Below are 13,710 nucleotides of genomic sequence, written 5' to 3'. Positions count from 1 at the left end.
TGCCTTTGAGCGCAGTCCTGCGTGGTTCCTTCCGGGGCTGAAAGGGTAGCATCTCTTCGGCCGCCTACAGCTGGTCCCTGCCTCTGCTCGGTCGCGCAGGGCCTCATGCTCCACGCTGCCGCAACACACGCGGACCGTGACTGTGTACCCCCACCACCTTTCCCCGGGGCTATGCTCTGCCGAACAGATCGCCCCTTACGCTTAGTTCCGTCTCGCCATGCGCAAAGTAGCGATGCACACCCACAGTGACGGGGCGTCCGGCTGGGTGTGCTCACCGCGGTGGAGACCTCTGGACACGCCGTGACCGCTGACCTCCCAGTCTGACGCGGTGTTCCGTCTCCGACAGAGGGCGGCCTGGTGGGGCAGCAGCGGGGCCGCTTCTGTAGCATGCCGACCGTGGAGGAGGACGAAGACACTGACGGCGAGCTGCCGCAGGTCAGTGCATACACACTCGCGCGCGCGCGCGAACTGCGCGTACACGTGCGGGCGTACTGCCGCGGTGGAGGGCCGGGAACGGGTGCGACCAGGGCGTCCCGGTGGGGCGGGTCAGGACGTCCCAGCCTGTTGGGTCAGGGCGCCCTGGCGTGATGGATCAGGGCGTCCCGGTCTGGTGGGTCAGGGCGCCCTGGCCTGATGGGTCAGGACGTCCCAGCCTGGTGGGTCAGGACGTCCCGGTCTGGTGGGTCAGGGCGTCGCGGTCTGGTGGGTCAGGGCGCCCTGGCCTGATGGGTCAGGGCGTCCCGGTCTGGTGGGTCGGGGCGTCCCGTGCTGGTGTGTCAGGACGTCGCGGCCTGGTGGGTCAGGGCGCCCTGGCCTGATGGGTCAGGGCGTCCTGTGCTGGTGGGTTAGGTTCGAGATGGTCCGGTCAGATACACATCACCGGCCAGATCAGTGTACATTCTAAGAGGAGCTTGACATGGTTACAGAAGTCGATGTCAGAATGTCAGCCTAACGAGGTCCTTCCAGACTGGGGTTTGTCACGCTTGTCGGTAGAATCAGGCGCGCGTCCTGCCGCTGCTCCGCCGCCCTGCCGTGAACCGTTTTCCTCACCGTCCTCCGTCCTGCCACCCCTCCCTCCCCCCCCCCCCCCGTCCTGTGTTGGCGGTGTCCCGCCATGCTCTCCCACGCTTGCCGCTGCTATCCTGCCAAGCGGCAGCTCCGGCCGCCACCACCCCGCCTCGGCGTCCGGCCGCCGCCGCCGCCGCCGCCGCCGTATTTGTCCATGCTGTGTGCTCGCCAGACGGTGGTAGGGTGCGCCGCACGTCACGCGCGCCCGCTAAACAGCACGTGGCGCGGAACGACGAGAATGGCGCGGCCGACCGAGCTGGCGTGGGTGGCGGGACGATAAAGGTGCAAAGGACAAATGAACGTCAGCCGGTCTTTTTACGGGAATCTTGTTAGCATTTGTTGCAGGCACATTTCGCGCATATTCCCGACGGAATTATGTCTTCAACGTCTCCATTGGATATGTCCTGTGTGTCCATTGTTGGGCGCGGGTAACTCCCTCGTGCGACGACGTATGTGCTTCCCGGTAAGGTGTGACATTGGTAATGGCAATTCGCGACACTGGCTGCTGTTGGCGCTGCTGAACCCGGAGCCGTAAAAGCCCCCGTCATCTGGCGTGAGCAGCAGCCTGCACACTGTTATCAGTGGGTGGAGCCGCGTTACTGACGGCCCGTGAATGGGCCCGGCAGTGCCCCAGACGCTCTGCCCCGCCGCTTAACCGCGGAGATGAGGCGGCCCAGGTACTCTGGAGCAGGCTGGGAAGCCCGGCGAGAGTGGGAATTCAGAAAACAGAGAGCCTGATGGGCCGGGTGTGCCAGGCGCCTCACAGTTGTGTAGAGGATGGTTGATTTGAGGACGGCGTGCGGTGGGAGGAGCGCGAGACGCGTTCAGGTCAGGTGTGTCCGCCAGTCAGGCCCGGCAGGACGGGTCAGTAGACAGGCGCTTCGCGGAAAACTTGTTGGGCAAAGAATGTTGATCACGCTTGCGGCGTGATCGACGACATTGCGCCCGGGTCGTGTGCGGCAGCAGGATGTCAAGCGAGGCTCCTTACGGTGCATTGGACCTTGGCGCGAACTGCGTGCGTACACGCTGCTGAGTCAGAACTCAGGTGACATTCTCGCTGACTCCAAGACGCAAAGTTATTTACGTGATGAGCACATCCCCGCGGCGTGGCTTAGCCCGGAACCGAAATGAGATTGACCGGACCTTTGTGCCTCCTGGACCACGGTGGTTGCGCTCAGGAATTGGGACCAGCCGTCGCGCACACCTGCGACATTTCCCAGAGGTGTCGGGGCCGTCCGATCGCCGCGTCTGGCCGCCGGTGGTCGTGTTCGGAGGTGGTGACTGTGGGTTGGCCTCCCGCGGCGCGGCACTGTGCTGCAGACGGCCCGATCAGTCGCCGTTCATCACCGGCAATGGACGATGACGGGCGGTTTGGCTGGCGCGAGTGTTCACTGTTGGGTGTTCACGCCCTGTTAGGCGGCGGCGGGCGGTCCCTCGCTCGTCACCGGGCCACCCGTGGCCACCCGTGGCCAGCCGTGACCAGCCGTGACCACCCGTCGGTCGGCGCCGGCGCCCGCTCCGTGCCGCGGGAATGACGGTGAGGTGTCACGAGAGGGAGAGGCGCAGGGGTGGCGGCTGCCTTCCCTGCGCCGCGGAGCGCCGACCGCCGTGCCGTGCGAAGAGCGGGTGCAGACACGGTGACTGCTCCACGCACTACTGCTCTTCGCTCCGAGGATGGAAGCGCGGCACCGGGGCGGTGTATCGAAGAGATGGACCCGTGATGACCTTTTAACATTGTTTCTACGCTCTTGTCATCGGCTAAACGGAGATCGATAGGAGCGATGGAGCGCGTCGGACAAGCGCATTGTCCCGGTAGAAGCCTCGCTGACACTGGAAGTCTTCGGCCTACCTTTGTGAGTAAACTAGAGCCTTGTCACTTTTTCACGTCCGACAAGCTGTCAGCGGCCGTGATGTATGTTCGCCGGATTACATTCCGGGAGATCCATGAAATTGGTGTCTGGAAGCTCTTCAAAAGGGCGAGAATCATCCACCCAGCCTCTGCCGCTGACTGAGGACCCTGGGGTTGACTTCCCTTGCTGGGACGGCTTGGGACTCTAGCTCCGCCCACGAGTGGGTCCCGGCTCCCGCCAATCGTCGTAGCTCAGTTCCGCGGCTCAGGCAGATGCCGAATGTTGTTTGGACCCGTACCCGATACCTGCCGCGAGCCGTCGCGACACAGCTGCCACCTCATCTCGTCGCCGTCACGGCCGGCGCGCGTCTTCCCGCCACTGAGCTCTCCCGCGAGCGCGTCGGCGGCGCCTCCGGCCGGAGCCGGCCGGGATCGCCGCTCAGCCACCTGGCGGCCGATGGCGCAACGAGCCGCCGTGTCGGCCGATGAGCGATGCGCGCGCCGTTTGGCGCCGCCTGCCGACACCGGCCGGGCGGGGCCGATTGATTCTGGCGGGCACTTTTCGCGCCATAAACGTCCGACAGAATGGCCCGGTAAATATTATGGAAATGCTTCGTGGCGTAATCTGCTTTGCGTGCGCGGCTGATATCTCATTCAGACGACGCCCGGGAGAGCGAGGTTAAAGACTGCGCGCTACAGGGCCGTGGGATTGGAGGGGCATCGCCTGGCGGAGCGTTGTGGAGCCGGAGTTTCACGAGGGTGATAAAGAACGTGCTCAAATGCAAGCGGCTTTTCTCTGAAATTCCGCACGGCCCAACAGAAATTGATAGATCGTATCATGTTTGCGGTGAGTGAGCGAGTACTGAAACCCAAGGAATTTAAGCTATTCGACATGCGTTCGGCATGTCAGAGGTCTCACGGTGACAAAGTAAAGATGCTGCGACTGATTTATCAGTTTTGTTGCCGGAACTCTCTCATGGTATTTGCTTTTGATAGCAGAAGCACTATCTACAAAGTGCCACGAAGTGCTATTACACATCTTTATGAAATTTTGTGAATTGTTCCAACCCATTGTTCGCATAGGATTTAGGTTCGACCACTACTCGTGTTTAATGTTCGTGGATTGCTGGCGAGGGAGCCTTATGTGTGGCCGTGCCGCTGTGCCGAGCCGTCTTCCGCCGTCTCCAGCCGCCACGGCGCCACCTCATCAATGTCCGGAGCGTGCGACACTTGACCTCGTCGGCCGGCTATCAGCCGCCTTCTCCAGAGCGGTGCCTCAAGGCTGATCGTCACTAGGTGACGCGGGCGGGTCGGGCCGTGGCCGGGCGGACTCCGTTTGGGTGCCGAAGGGCGCGAGGCGGGGGCAGCGCGTGCTCCCGTCTTATCTGGCACGTGGTTTAGTCGGGGCACGGGCACATCCGATAGCGCTCGGCAGATTACGGCAGGCTGAGTCACGCAGATGGGAGGATGATTGTTCTCGATTTTATAGTCACTTTGAATGGTAACAATAACAGACTGCAAACGGTCACAGGTAAATTGGCATGCTCGACTGCGAGAGTTGAACGCTCTGGCTCAATTGGCCGAGGTCACCTTCCGTGTGTTGCGATGCGCCTGTCGCAATGAGGGCTGACCGGGGCTCGCATGTGACCTCAGATGTGTCAGAGGCCCGACCGGAGCTCGCATGTGACCTCAGATGTGTTGGAGGCCTGACTGGCGAGCATGTGACCTCAGATGTGTCAGAGGCCTGACCGGCGAGCATGTGACCTCAGATATGTCAGAGGCCTGACTGGGGCTCGCATGTGACCTCAGATGTGTCAGAGCCCTGACCGGCGAGCATGTGTGGTCTCCGTGTTGGGATGTGCCGGGGTGTTGTGGAAGAAGGTCACGTGTGTCTTGACTAAAAGATAGTGTTGGGACGCTTGGATGTAGCATGATACCATGGCGTGGCCTTCAGACAAATTGCCTGTCTTGTACATCCGAGGGAATGCTGGGTGACCGTGTGTGACCTTTGGGGTGTGAAGTGTCAGGAGGATGGCCCTGATGGTGTGTGATTCTCGGAGTGTGACTGCTTCACCTCTGGAGTGCAGCTGTGTGTGACCTCTGTGGTGCAGCCGTGTGTGGCCTCTGTGGTGCAGCCGTGTGTGACTACTGGAGTGCAGCCATGTGTGACTACTGGAGTGCGGCCGTGTGTGACCTCTGTAGTGTAGCCGTGTGTGACTACTGTAGTGCAGCCGTGTGTGACTACTGGAGTGCAGCCATGTGTGACTACTGGAGTGCGGCCGTGTGTGACCTCTGTAGTGCAGCCGTGTGTGACTACTGGAGTGCAGCCGTGTGTGACTACTGGAGTGCAGCCGTGTGTGACCTCTGTGGTGCAGCCGTGTGTGACTACTGTAGTGCAGCCGTGTGTGACTACTGGAGTGCAGCCGTGTGTGACTACTGGAGTGCAGCCGTGGGTGACTACTGGAGTGCAGCCGTGTGTGACCTCTGTGGTGCAGCCGTGTGTGACTACTGTAGTGCAGCCGTGTGTGACTACTGGAGTGCAGCCGTGTGTGATCTCTGTAGTGTAGCCGTGTATGACCTAAGGAGTGCAGTCGTGTGTGACTACTGGAGTGCAGCCGTGTGGGACCTCTGTGGTGCAGCCGTGTGGGACTACTGGAGTGCAGCCGCGTGTGACCTCTGGAAATAAGCCATTATGTGTTAGTTCTGTAGTGTAGCCGTGTGTGACCTCTGCAGTGCTGCCGTGTGTGACCTCTGGAATGTAAACGTGTGTGACCTTTATGTAGCCGTGTGTCACCTCTGGAGTGCAGCTTTGAGACCTGTAGACCTTTAGACTAAAGGAGCAGCCTTAAGAGTTTAGCCGTGTGACGTCTGGAGTACGACCGCGGCCTTTGACCTTTGGGTTGCGAGATAGAGTGCCCGCCAGTGACCGTGCGCCCCTGCCACAGCACTCGCCGCTGCGGGCCTCCTTCAGCCTGCCCTGTGACCCGGACGAGGTCAGCGTGCTGCCCTCCCTGACGGAGAGGATGCTGGCTGACCTGCACACAGAGGCCGACGAGTGAGTACCGGCCGCCGTTCTCCCGGCGCCTGCTCCACAGTCACCTGCATCTCCGCAGGTGACTTCGGGGGCGCCCGCGGACTGTCCCCGGCTCCGGGCACAGCCAGCATCGGAGCGGTGAACTTAAGGTGTTGACGCCGCGGTTCGCCCCTTCGGGTGTCTCTATTTGGTACAGATCCCGCCCACTAGGCAATTGGGCATTCGGTGCGCAATGCCTCTGATTGGGTGTCATTTTGAGGACCGCTGGGATGTTGCATTGGTTCAGAATCGGGTCCGCCAATGTCGGACCAGGACGCTGCGGACTCTGACGCACGCAGAGTGCCGTGCGTGCTGGAGAACGCACACCAGCCCGTGATCACCCGCCCTCATTTGTGATGAGCGGCGCCTCTGTGTTCGTGGTGACCCAGTAGCTCGATTTGTTTCGCGTCGGATACTCTAGCCCACGCGGATTGTCTGTGACGGGGAGGTAGCAGTTGGCCGAGAGAGGCAGGCTAAGACAGGGCAGCTGGCCGAGAGAGAGACAGGCTAAAACGGGGCAGCTGGCCGAGAGAGGCAGGCTAAAACAGGGCAGCTGGACTGGAGAGGGGCAGGCTAAAACAGGACAGCTGGCCGAGAGAGACAGGCTTCAACAGGGCGGCCATGTCATGGTATTGCGTGGGGCGTTAAAATCCCACGGCAGAGATTGTCTGCCGAGCTGGAATCGCTTTACTGCCGTCATGGGATCAGAACCCTCACAAAAACCATCGTCACTTAGGACTGTGGTCCAAAATCCAACCCGCAAAACATTAGGTCGAATTTCGTGAACAAAAAGAGTGACGTGGGATCCCGGACCTGGACGGCCTACGCGGACAGACACCTGACTTTCGGAGAAGTTGGGCTTCCAAGCATCCCAGCTGACCATTGTTGTCCCGTCCGCAGTCGTTGACACAATAGGTGACTGACAGCAGCCGTCGGGACCGGCGCGTTGAACCCCATTCCGCTCCGTCTAGGTCACCATTCCAACTAAGGAGCTTGGTGACAGATTCCGCCCGAGCTCGACTCACGCCGCGTGCCCGTGGGTCGGACGCGTCTCCGCTGCTCGGCTCGTCACCTGGTGACCGGGCCGGCGGGGTCGGCCGGCCGGTCGGTCGGTCGGCGGCGGGCCGCTGCTCTCGCGTGCGGTCCGGCCGGCCGGCGCGGGCGGCGGCGCGCGCCCTCCCGCCGGCGCCTCCCGGCCGCGCCGCGCCCACCTTAATTAACGGGCGCGCTCGGACGCGGCGGCCGCCCGGGCAGCATCGGCGGTGCCCGGCGCTGCTGGCACATCGCTGACCCAACCGACTAACTGCATAACGAACCGTGAACCCGGGGGTGGCTCCGAAGCCTGTCCTCTGATGGTGTTTAGATTCGGTGGCGTTTAAACCTGATGCTCCGAAGTCGTCTCATTGGCCCGCACTTGCGTGCCCCCCCCCCCCCCTTCGGCCACGTGGAGTTGCAGGTACGATTAAATGACGTCTGTTCGGTCGGGCTGGGTTGCACTCGGCTCAGTGAGTCTGCGTTTGATTATCAGTCGGCGCTGTGATCTCGGGCGCTGCGATGTCTATCGAGTCGCCGACGCTCCAGTGGAGAGCATGGGGCCACGTGCGTGCGTTCCCCGTGTGGAAGAACAAAACGGTCCATTTCTCGCTAATGTCGAGTCAGGTCCACGCCCAACGCCCCCGCCACCTGGGAGATGTTCCCCCGCTGGCCGAAATCGGGTGGCGTGAACAGCGCGCTGTGTATCAGCAGTTGAAATATACGCTGCTGTGCAGTGGCGGCACGGGGCGGGCAGTGTCAGCAGCGTTTCATCCCGCTGGCTTGCTGTGTGGTCGACACGTCGTTTGTTCGGCTGCTGTCAACTGTTTACACGCCGGTGTAAACAAGACTCGGTCGCGCGCGCACGCTGCGCCGCCTGCCCCTGGGCGGGCGGCAGGACGCGGGAGAGACGCATCTGGAGGAATGGGGGGGCGGCCGTGTTATTAACGCTCGTCGCCGTATCACATGGATGGTTCCGTTGCCTTCAGCCATGATTGGTGAGCCTCGTCACGGTGTTGCTATGCCAATTAATTATTAATTATGCCAATTGTTTGTCGCACCTAAATGATGACTGCCGGCTAATCTGTCGGTCAGTTGACGTCGATCCGGGCATGATGGGCGTGATCGTAACTTTGACAGTCCCACTGATACTCGATATTGTAGCATCGTTTAGTGCTATCAAAGGCTGAGTGACGTCATGTTTGGAGCTGACTGCACGAAACTGGGGACAGTTATGCAGCGGGTGACGCATGCCGCAAAATAACTGAATGTTTTGTGCACGCGGCCATTGTTCAAGGCGCTATAAATACCTTTGCACTGATCGTTAATAGTGAAAGTGATACGTCGCGTGAAGAATACACAGTTTACAGGACCATTAGCTATGTCAAAAATTTTCTTCGTCCTCTGCGTAAGGGAACTTTTACTACGGGCACTCAGGGGCTGCTTGGACACATACCTGGGGATGTTTTACATCGTGGAAAAACAGCCCCATTTGCCGCATGTGCTGGTGTGTGCCGTAGTTACGGCGCCCGGGCATCTCCCGAGAAAATGACGACCCTGGGTCGCCAATGTCCCCTAAACGAGCGACAGCCCATGGTGACGTGGACGGGTCGTACGGGAAGCTGGCGATTCTGACCCACCGTGTTCGTGACCACCCACGGCCCTAGTCTGAAGACGTCCCATCGCGTTTGCGTCCCTGTCCCTGCGGGAGGCGCAGCGGCAGCTGGCACAGAGGTGCCCTCAGGCGCCGGCCGGCCCGGTAAACCGTCGGCCTGCGGTCCGGGCGGCGCCGACGGATGCCGGCCCCCTGGCGGCGGCCAGAGGGCGCCCCGGTCGGCGCCGCCGCTGCCGCGCACCGGCGCCTCTCGCAGGCGGGCGGCGGGCGGCGGCGCGGGCGGCAGCGGGCCGCCGCGCGGCTCCGGTGACGAGCGGCCAGTTGCGCGACGCTGTGGTGACGGTGCTGTACGCGGCGGTGCGGTGTGGCCGGAGGACAGCGCGGTGCCGGGCGCGACCGCTCTCCATAGTACACTGCAGCGGCGCAGTGAGACGGAGCCGTCGCTATGCAGCGCCTGCTATCGGTGGAGCCGCCGCGGCCGGCCCCCGACGAGCCGAATCCAGCGGAGTCCGCTGAGCGACTGCGGCACCTGCACCAGGTGGTGGAGCTGCTCACCTGTCAGTGCGCCGAGGCCGAGAGGTGGGACGACTCGCGCGCGGCCGACAGCGGAGAGCACGGGCCGTCGGGCGTCGGCGCCGGCGGCCGGGCTGACTGAACGCCGGCGGCCGGGCTGGCCGAACGCCGGCCCGATACCTGGGGACTGATCTGGCGCCGACCAGAGAGTTTCAGAATTGATCTGAGCCCCTGGGAATCGTTACGATCGTTATTATGTATTGAAATCGTGCTAATTTCCTGCTTAGAATACTGCAAAAACCAGTCGATATACAGATTGCTAAAAATTGTTGGGTGCGCTTGTATTTGGATATTTTCAACATGAACGTCCCTAGCATTGACCAACGACTGCAAAACAAGCCGGACGCCGACGTCTTGCCCTGGGAGTCAGTGCCGTTATGACGGAGTGGCCTCGCATGGATGGGATCCGACTTAAGATGAGCCTTAGGCTCGCCGGTTTCCGTCCAGGTCGCGTGCGAGCCGGTGCAGCGACGAGGGAGCTGCCGCTGCGATGTTTGGACTCGTCCGCAGTCATGCGGGCTCGCTCAGCGATGATGGCGCGCTGCCGACAGGCCAGCAGTCGAGTCCTCTGTCTCAGACCGCTGCGATTGTCAGGCTGTACATGGCTTCTTGAGCGAGGCTGTTCGACAATTAGCTGTGTGCAATGAATCGTTTGAAAACGCGTGCCGTTTACCTAGTGCTTTAGGGCCACAGTCGTGGACTGCTTAAATCTGTCGTGATTGTTACACATCAGGCGTGCACCGAGAGAGCGTTACTTTAGGTGCGCCGCCTAATTTATGCTGGCAAAGATATGGTCTTTTTGAATGATTGCACTACAAATGGCATGACCGCGATAGTTCCCCCCCCCCCTCTTCTGGTGCGACCGTTGCAGGCCCAGCATCAGGCAACCTTTCCTTGTCGTTCAGACTCGGCAACTTTACTCAGCAAATTGGTTGTTTAAGGATGTCATCACCCGGATGAGCTCTGTTTGCACGGCAAAGCTAGAAGATTGTTCGTTATCAGCGGCGCACGAAATCGCTCTCCCCAAGGCCACTGCTGCCGACCTTTCCTCTCGCGGTAACTCCGATCGCGCGCCGCCGGCTCGAGATCCGACGCCCCCCCCCCCCCCCACCGTTTACACCGTGACCTCGCCGGGAGGGGGCAGCAGGACGTGACCTGATGACCCGCGCGCCGCCTCTTGATTCGCCGGCTTCCAAAGGCCTGCTGAGCCGGCGCCGCGGCGCCTGGCCTGATCGACACGGCCGCACAGGACGCCACGCCGCGCCCTCCAGCCGGCTGTGGCGCGCGCGCGCGCCGACGCCCCGACGAGCCATTGTGCTTCGGAGCGACTCCAGGGCGGCGAGGCTCGCTGAATGCCCCTGAAGAGGCCGACGGCAGCGTGCGACGGCGGGCGGCGCGAGACTGCGCCGCGTCCGGACCGATCGGGACGGGGACGCGGGCGACAGCGGCGCGGCGCGGGTGCGGCCCGGCTCGGCCGGTTCCACCGGTCGGCTCAGCGGTGATCGGCGCTTCGGCGGCGTCACCCGTCTCGCGGCCGACCTCAGTGACGGTCCGGCGCGGCCGGGCGACGCTCTGGCCGGCCTGGCTCCGCGCCGGCAGCCCGAGGACATGCGCTCTGACGCCGGCAAAGCAGCTCGGTCAGAGCTCGTGTCTGATGAGGCACACGCTCGATCCGCTGCCGGGTGTGACGATGTCTGGCGGAGAACGCTCGATGGTGTTCGAGGCATGTGTAAGATGTCATTGGAAATCCGGTGTGGATCGCAGCCTCAACGCATACAGCAGTCAGGCGCTTAGCTTTCGAACTGCCCCAGACCTGTGTCCGAACTGCACTCGACCTTTCATGAGACATATATTCTCGCACTATCCCCACAGTTCCTCTATCCGGCGTCAGTTTGCGTCCCTCCGTCGGAGCCATCCGACCATACAGCTGCGCGGCGGCGGCTGAAGCGCCGATTATCACAACACGCGCGCCCGGCGCACGGCCCCGGCCGTCTGGGCCGACGTCAGGCGGGCTGGCGCCGCGGCCGCGCTCGATCACGCGTCCTGACGCGTCCCTCACTATGACCGGGCACGGAGTGGCTGGCCGGCCGCGGCGGAGGAGGGCGGCTCGCGTGGCTCGGAGCTCGAGGACTGAGCCCCGAGCCACATGAGCTCAGCTGTGCTCGCGCGACGGCGCCCGTCTCCGAAGCGCGGAATGCTCCGCACGGAGGGGACGGCTCGCGTGGCTCGGAGCTCGAGGACTGAGCCGCAGTGCTCGCATGACGGCGTCCGGCTCCGAAGCGTGGAATGCTCCGCGCGGAGGAGGACGGCTCGCGTGGCTCTGAGCTCGAGGACTGAGCCGCAGTGCTCGCGCAACGGCGCCCGGTTCAGAAGCGCGGAATGCTCCGCGGTGGGTGGGGTCGCCGGGCGACGAGAAGTGACGTACGTGCTGCGAACCAACTTACTCCGACTTACCCAGCTTCGAGCTTGATGCCATCCTCCCAGGTGCCGGAGCATCATGCCTTAATCTTTCAGTGCTGCATTTAAAATGATGGCAAAGTAGATCCGAGCGCTATGCGGTAGTCATGATATACATTTTGTTGTATACAGTGAAACCATGGTGTGACTTCGGCCGGTGACATATCTATGAATAGATGCAGGCCAAAACCGGTGGTGAATGCTGCCTTATATACGAGTCTAATATCTTGATTTCCCCGTGTTTTTGTTACATCGATGCATCGCGTGAAGGACCGAATCCCCACTTGACGCGATGAATGGCGTCTTCCTCTGTTTGTGTTCTATTAGTTGTGTGTGCTGGCTGACTGATTGGTGGAGACTTGAGTATGTAATGTCATCGGCTTACGTTGTTTTTTCCCGTTTCAGGAATGCCAACAACACCAACTTAAGGGACCTTGAGGTGAGTGCACGGCTTGTTCGTGAGTGTCCATTGGCTGCCACATGTATTTTTTTATCGTGTGACCTCCACGCGTGCTCAAGTTCACAACAGTGTTGTCACTAACCGTTCGAAATAATGCACTCACGAAGTCACGTTTATTCAATAGCTTGGTATCTTCGTTCTTTCTTGGATAATATTTAAGTGGTTGTGTAGTGGCAACGGCAAGATGCTGGGTAGCGAAGACTGCAGTGAAAGTGCCGGTCCAGGGACGTATTTACGTCCCTGGACTGGCACCTGATGCTGGATCTTAACCTCCAGAGATGCCAGTCCCCCTTCCGAAATTTGTTATGTATGTATTGATATGTACGTGAATGAATGTTGACGGTTAGAACTCCAGGTAGATAAAAGGAGAAAAGAACACGTGATGTTGTTTTGCACCACACCCAAAAATCGCGCATGTTCAATGCGCTGGGCTTGGTTTTTGGTCAACAAAAATTGTGTTCCGCCCCATTGTGAAGCCCTGCATGCCTCGGCCCTGTGTCGGCGTTTCGTCCGATTACCGACGACTGGTCCGCCTGGGCTTCGTGCCAAGACTGCTGGACGATTGCGCCGGATTATGCTCTTCGATTTCTTTCGTGCGCTTGTAGACGGGGCCTGCAGTACCGTCGAGTCGCGGCACCGGGCGTCTCTCGGCCTGATCCCATCGGGGGTGCGGTTGGTGTGTCCGGGCTGCAGGTGGGTGCGGTGGCTGGCCGACCCCCCCCCCCCCCCCCCCCAGCCCGGCGCTCGTGATCAGCAGCGCCGTGAGCTGCATCTCGATCGGCGTCCCCAGCCGGCGGCCGCTGGCCGCTGGCGTCTGTTAGCTCTGCCCTCAATTAGCGCACGTGCCCGTGTCGATAGCCGGTATATCCGGTTCGCAGTCGTGCCGCCAGTAATCGCACGATGGCCCGGATTAATGTTTACCGTAGTCGGAGTCCGCGTCCGCGCCAATCTAACATCTCCATCGCAATGTCAGGCATAGTGTGCTGTCATGACCATGTCATGTCATGTGTGTGATGACATGTCATGAATGTCAGACCTTGTGCGCTGCACACATGAAGGCCGAGTAGTGCACAGGACGTCCTGTGTGGGCGTCGTCTTTCCATGCGCCTCACAGCGGGTGGGCAGGAGCAGGCGCCACTGGCTGCTCGCCCGGTGAATGGCCGGTCGCCTCCCTGTCGTGTCTGTTTGGGGATTCGACCGCGCTCGACCGTTCAGGCGTAGGGGAACTGGCGCCGTGCTCACAAACGACCGCCGCGCTCCATAGCCTTTTGGGGCGCGGCCTGACACTGCGAGACGTACATGACACTCCGATAGGACATCGTGACACTAGGGTCTCACGGGACCATCCGTTCGCAGGGGAGGTCCGTCTGACCCTTTGCACAGATCTCGCCTGCCCCTCCCGTTCCAGTCGAGGTATGTGACCTTACACACAGGCCCTGCACCAGACCACCCTGCCCTAGTGCATCACGATCACCCCACGTCAGGCCTGCTGAATACACTACCACGACCCCGCTCCGGACCGCACTGCCGCTGAATGACGCCGGCGGCCCGGTGCGCCGCCCCCTGCCGGGTGGCGCGGAGGG

Source organism: Pollicipes pollicipes, unplaced genomic scaffold (assembly GCF_011947565.3).
Source record: "Pollicipes pollicipes isolate AB1234 unplaced genomic scaffold, Ppol_2.1 Scaffold_3447;HRSCAF=4054_pilon_pilon_pilon, whole genome shotgun sequence".
In the NCBI taxonomy this organism is placed as follows: Eukaryota; Metazoa; Arthropoda; class Thecostraca; order Pollicipedomorpha; family Pollicipedidae; genus Pollicipes; species Pollicipes pollicipes.
Note: the sequence above shows the minus strand (reverse complement) of the source record.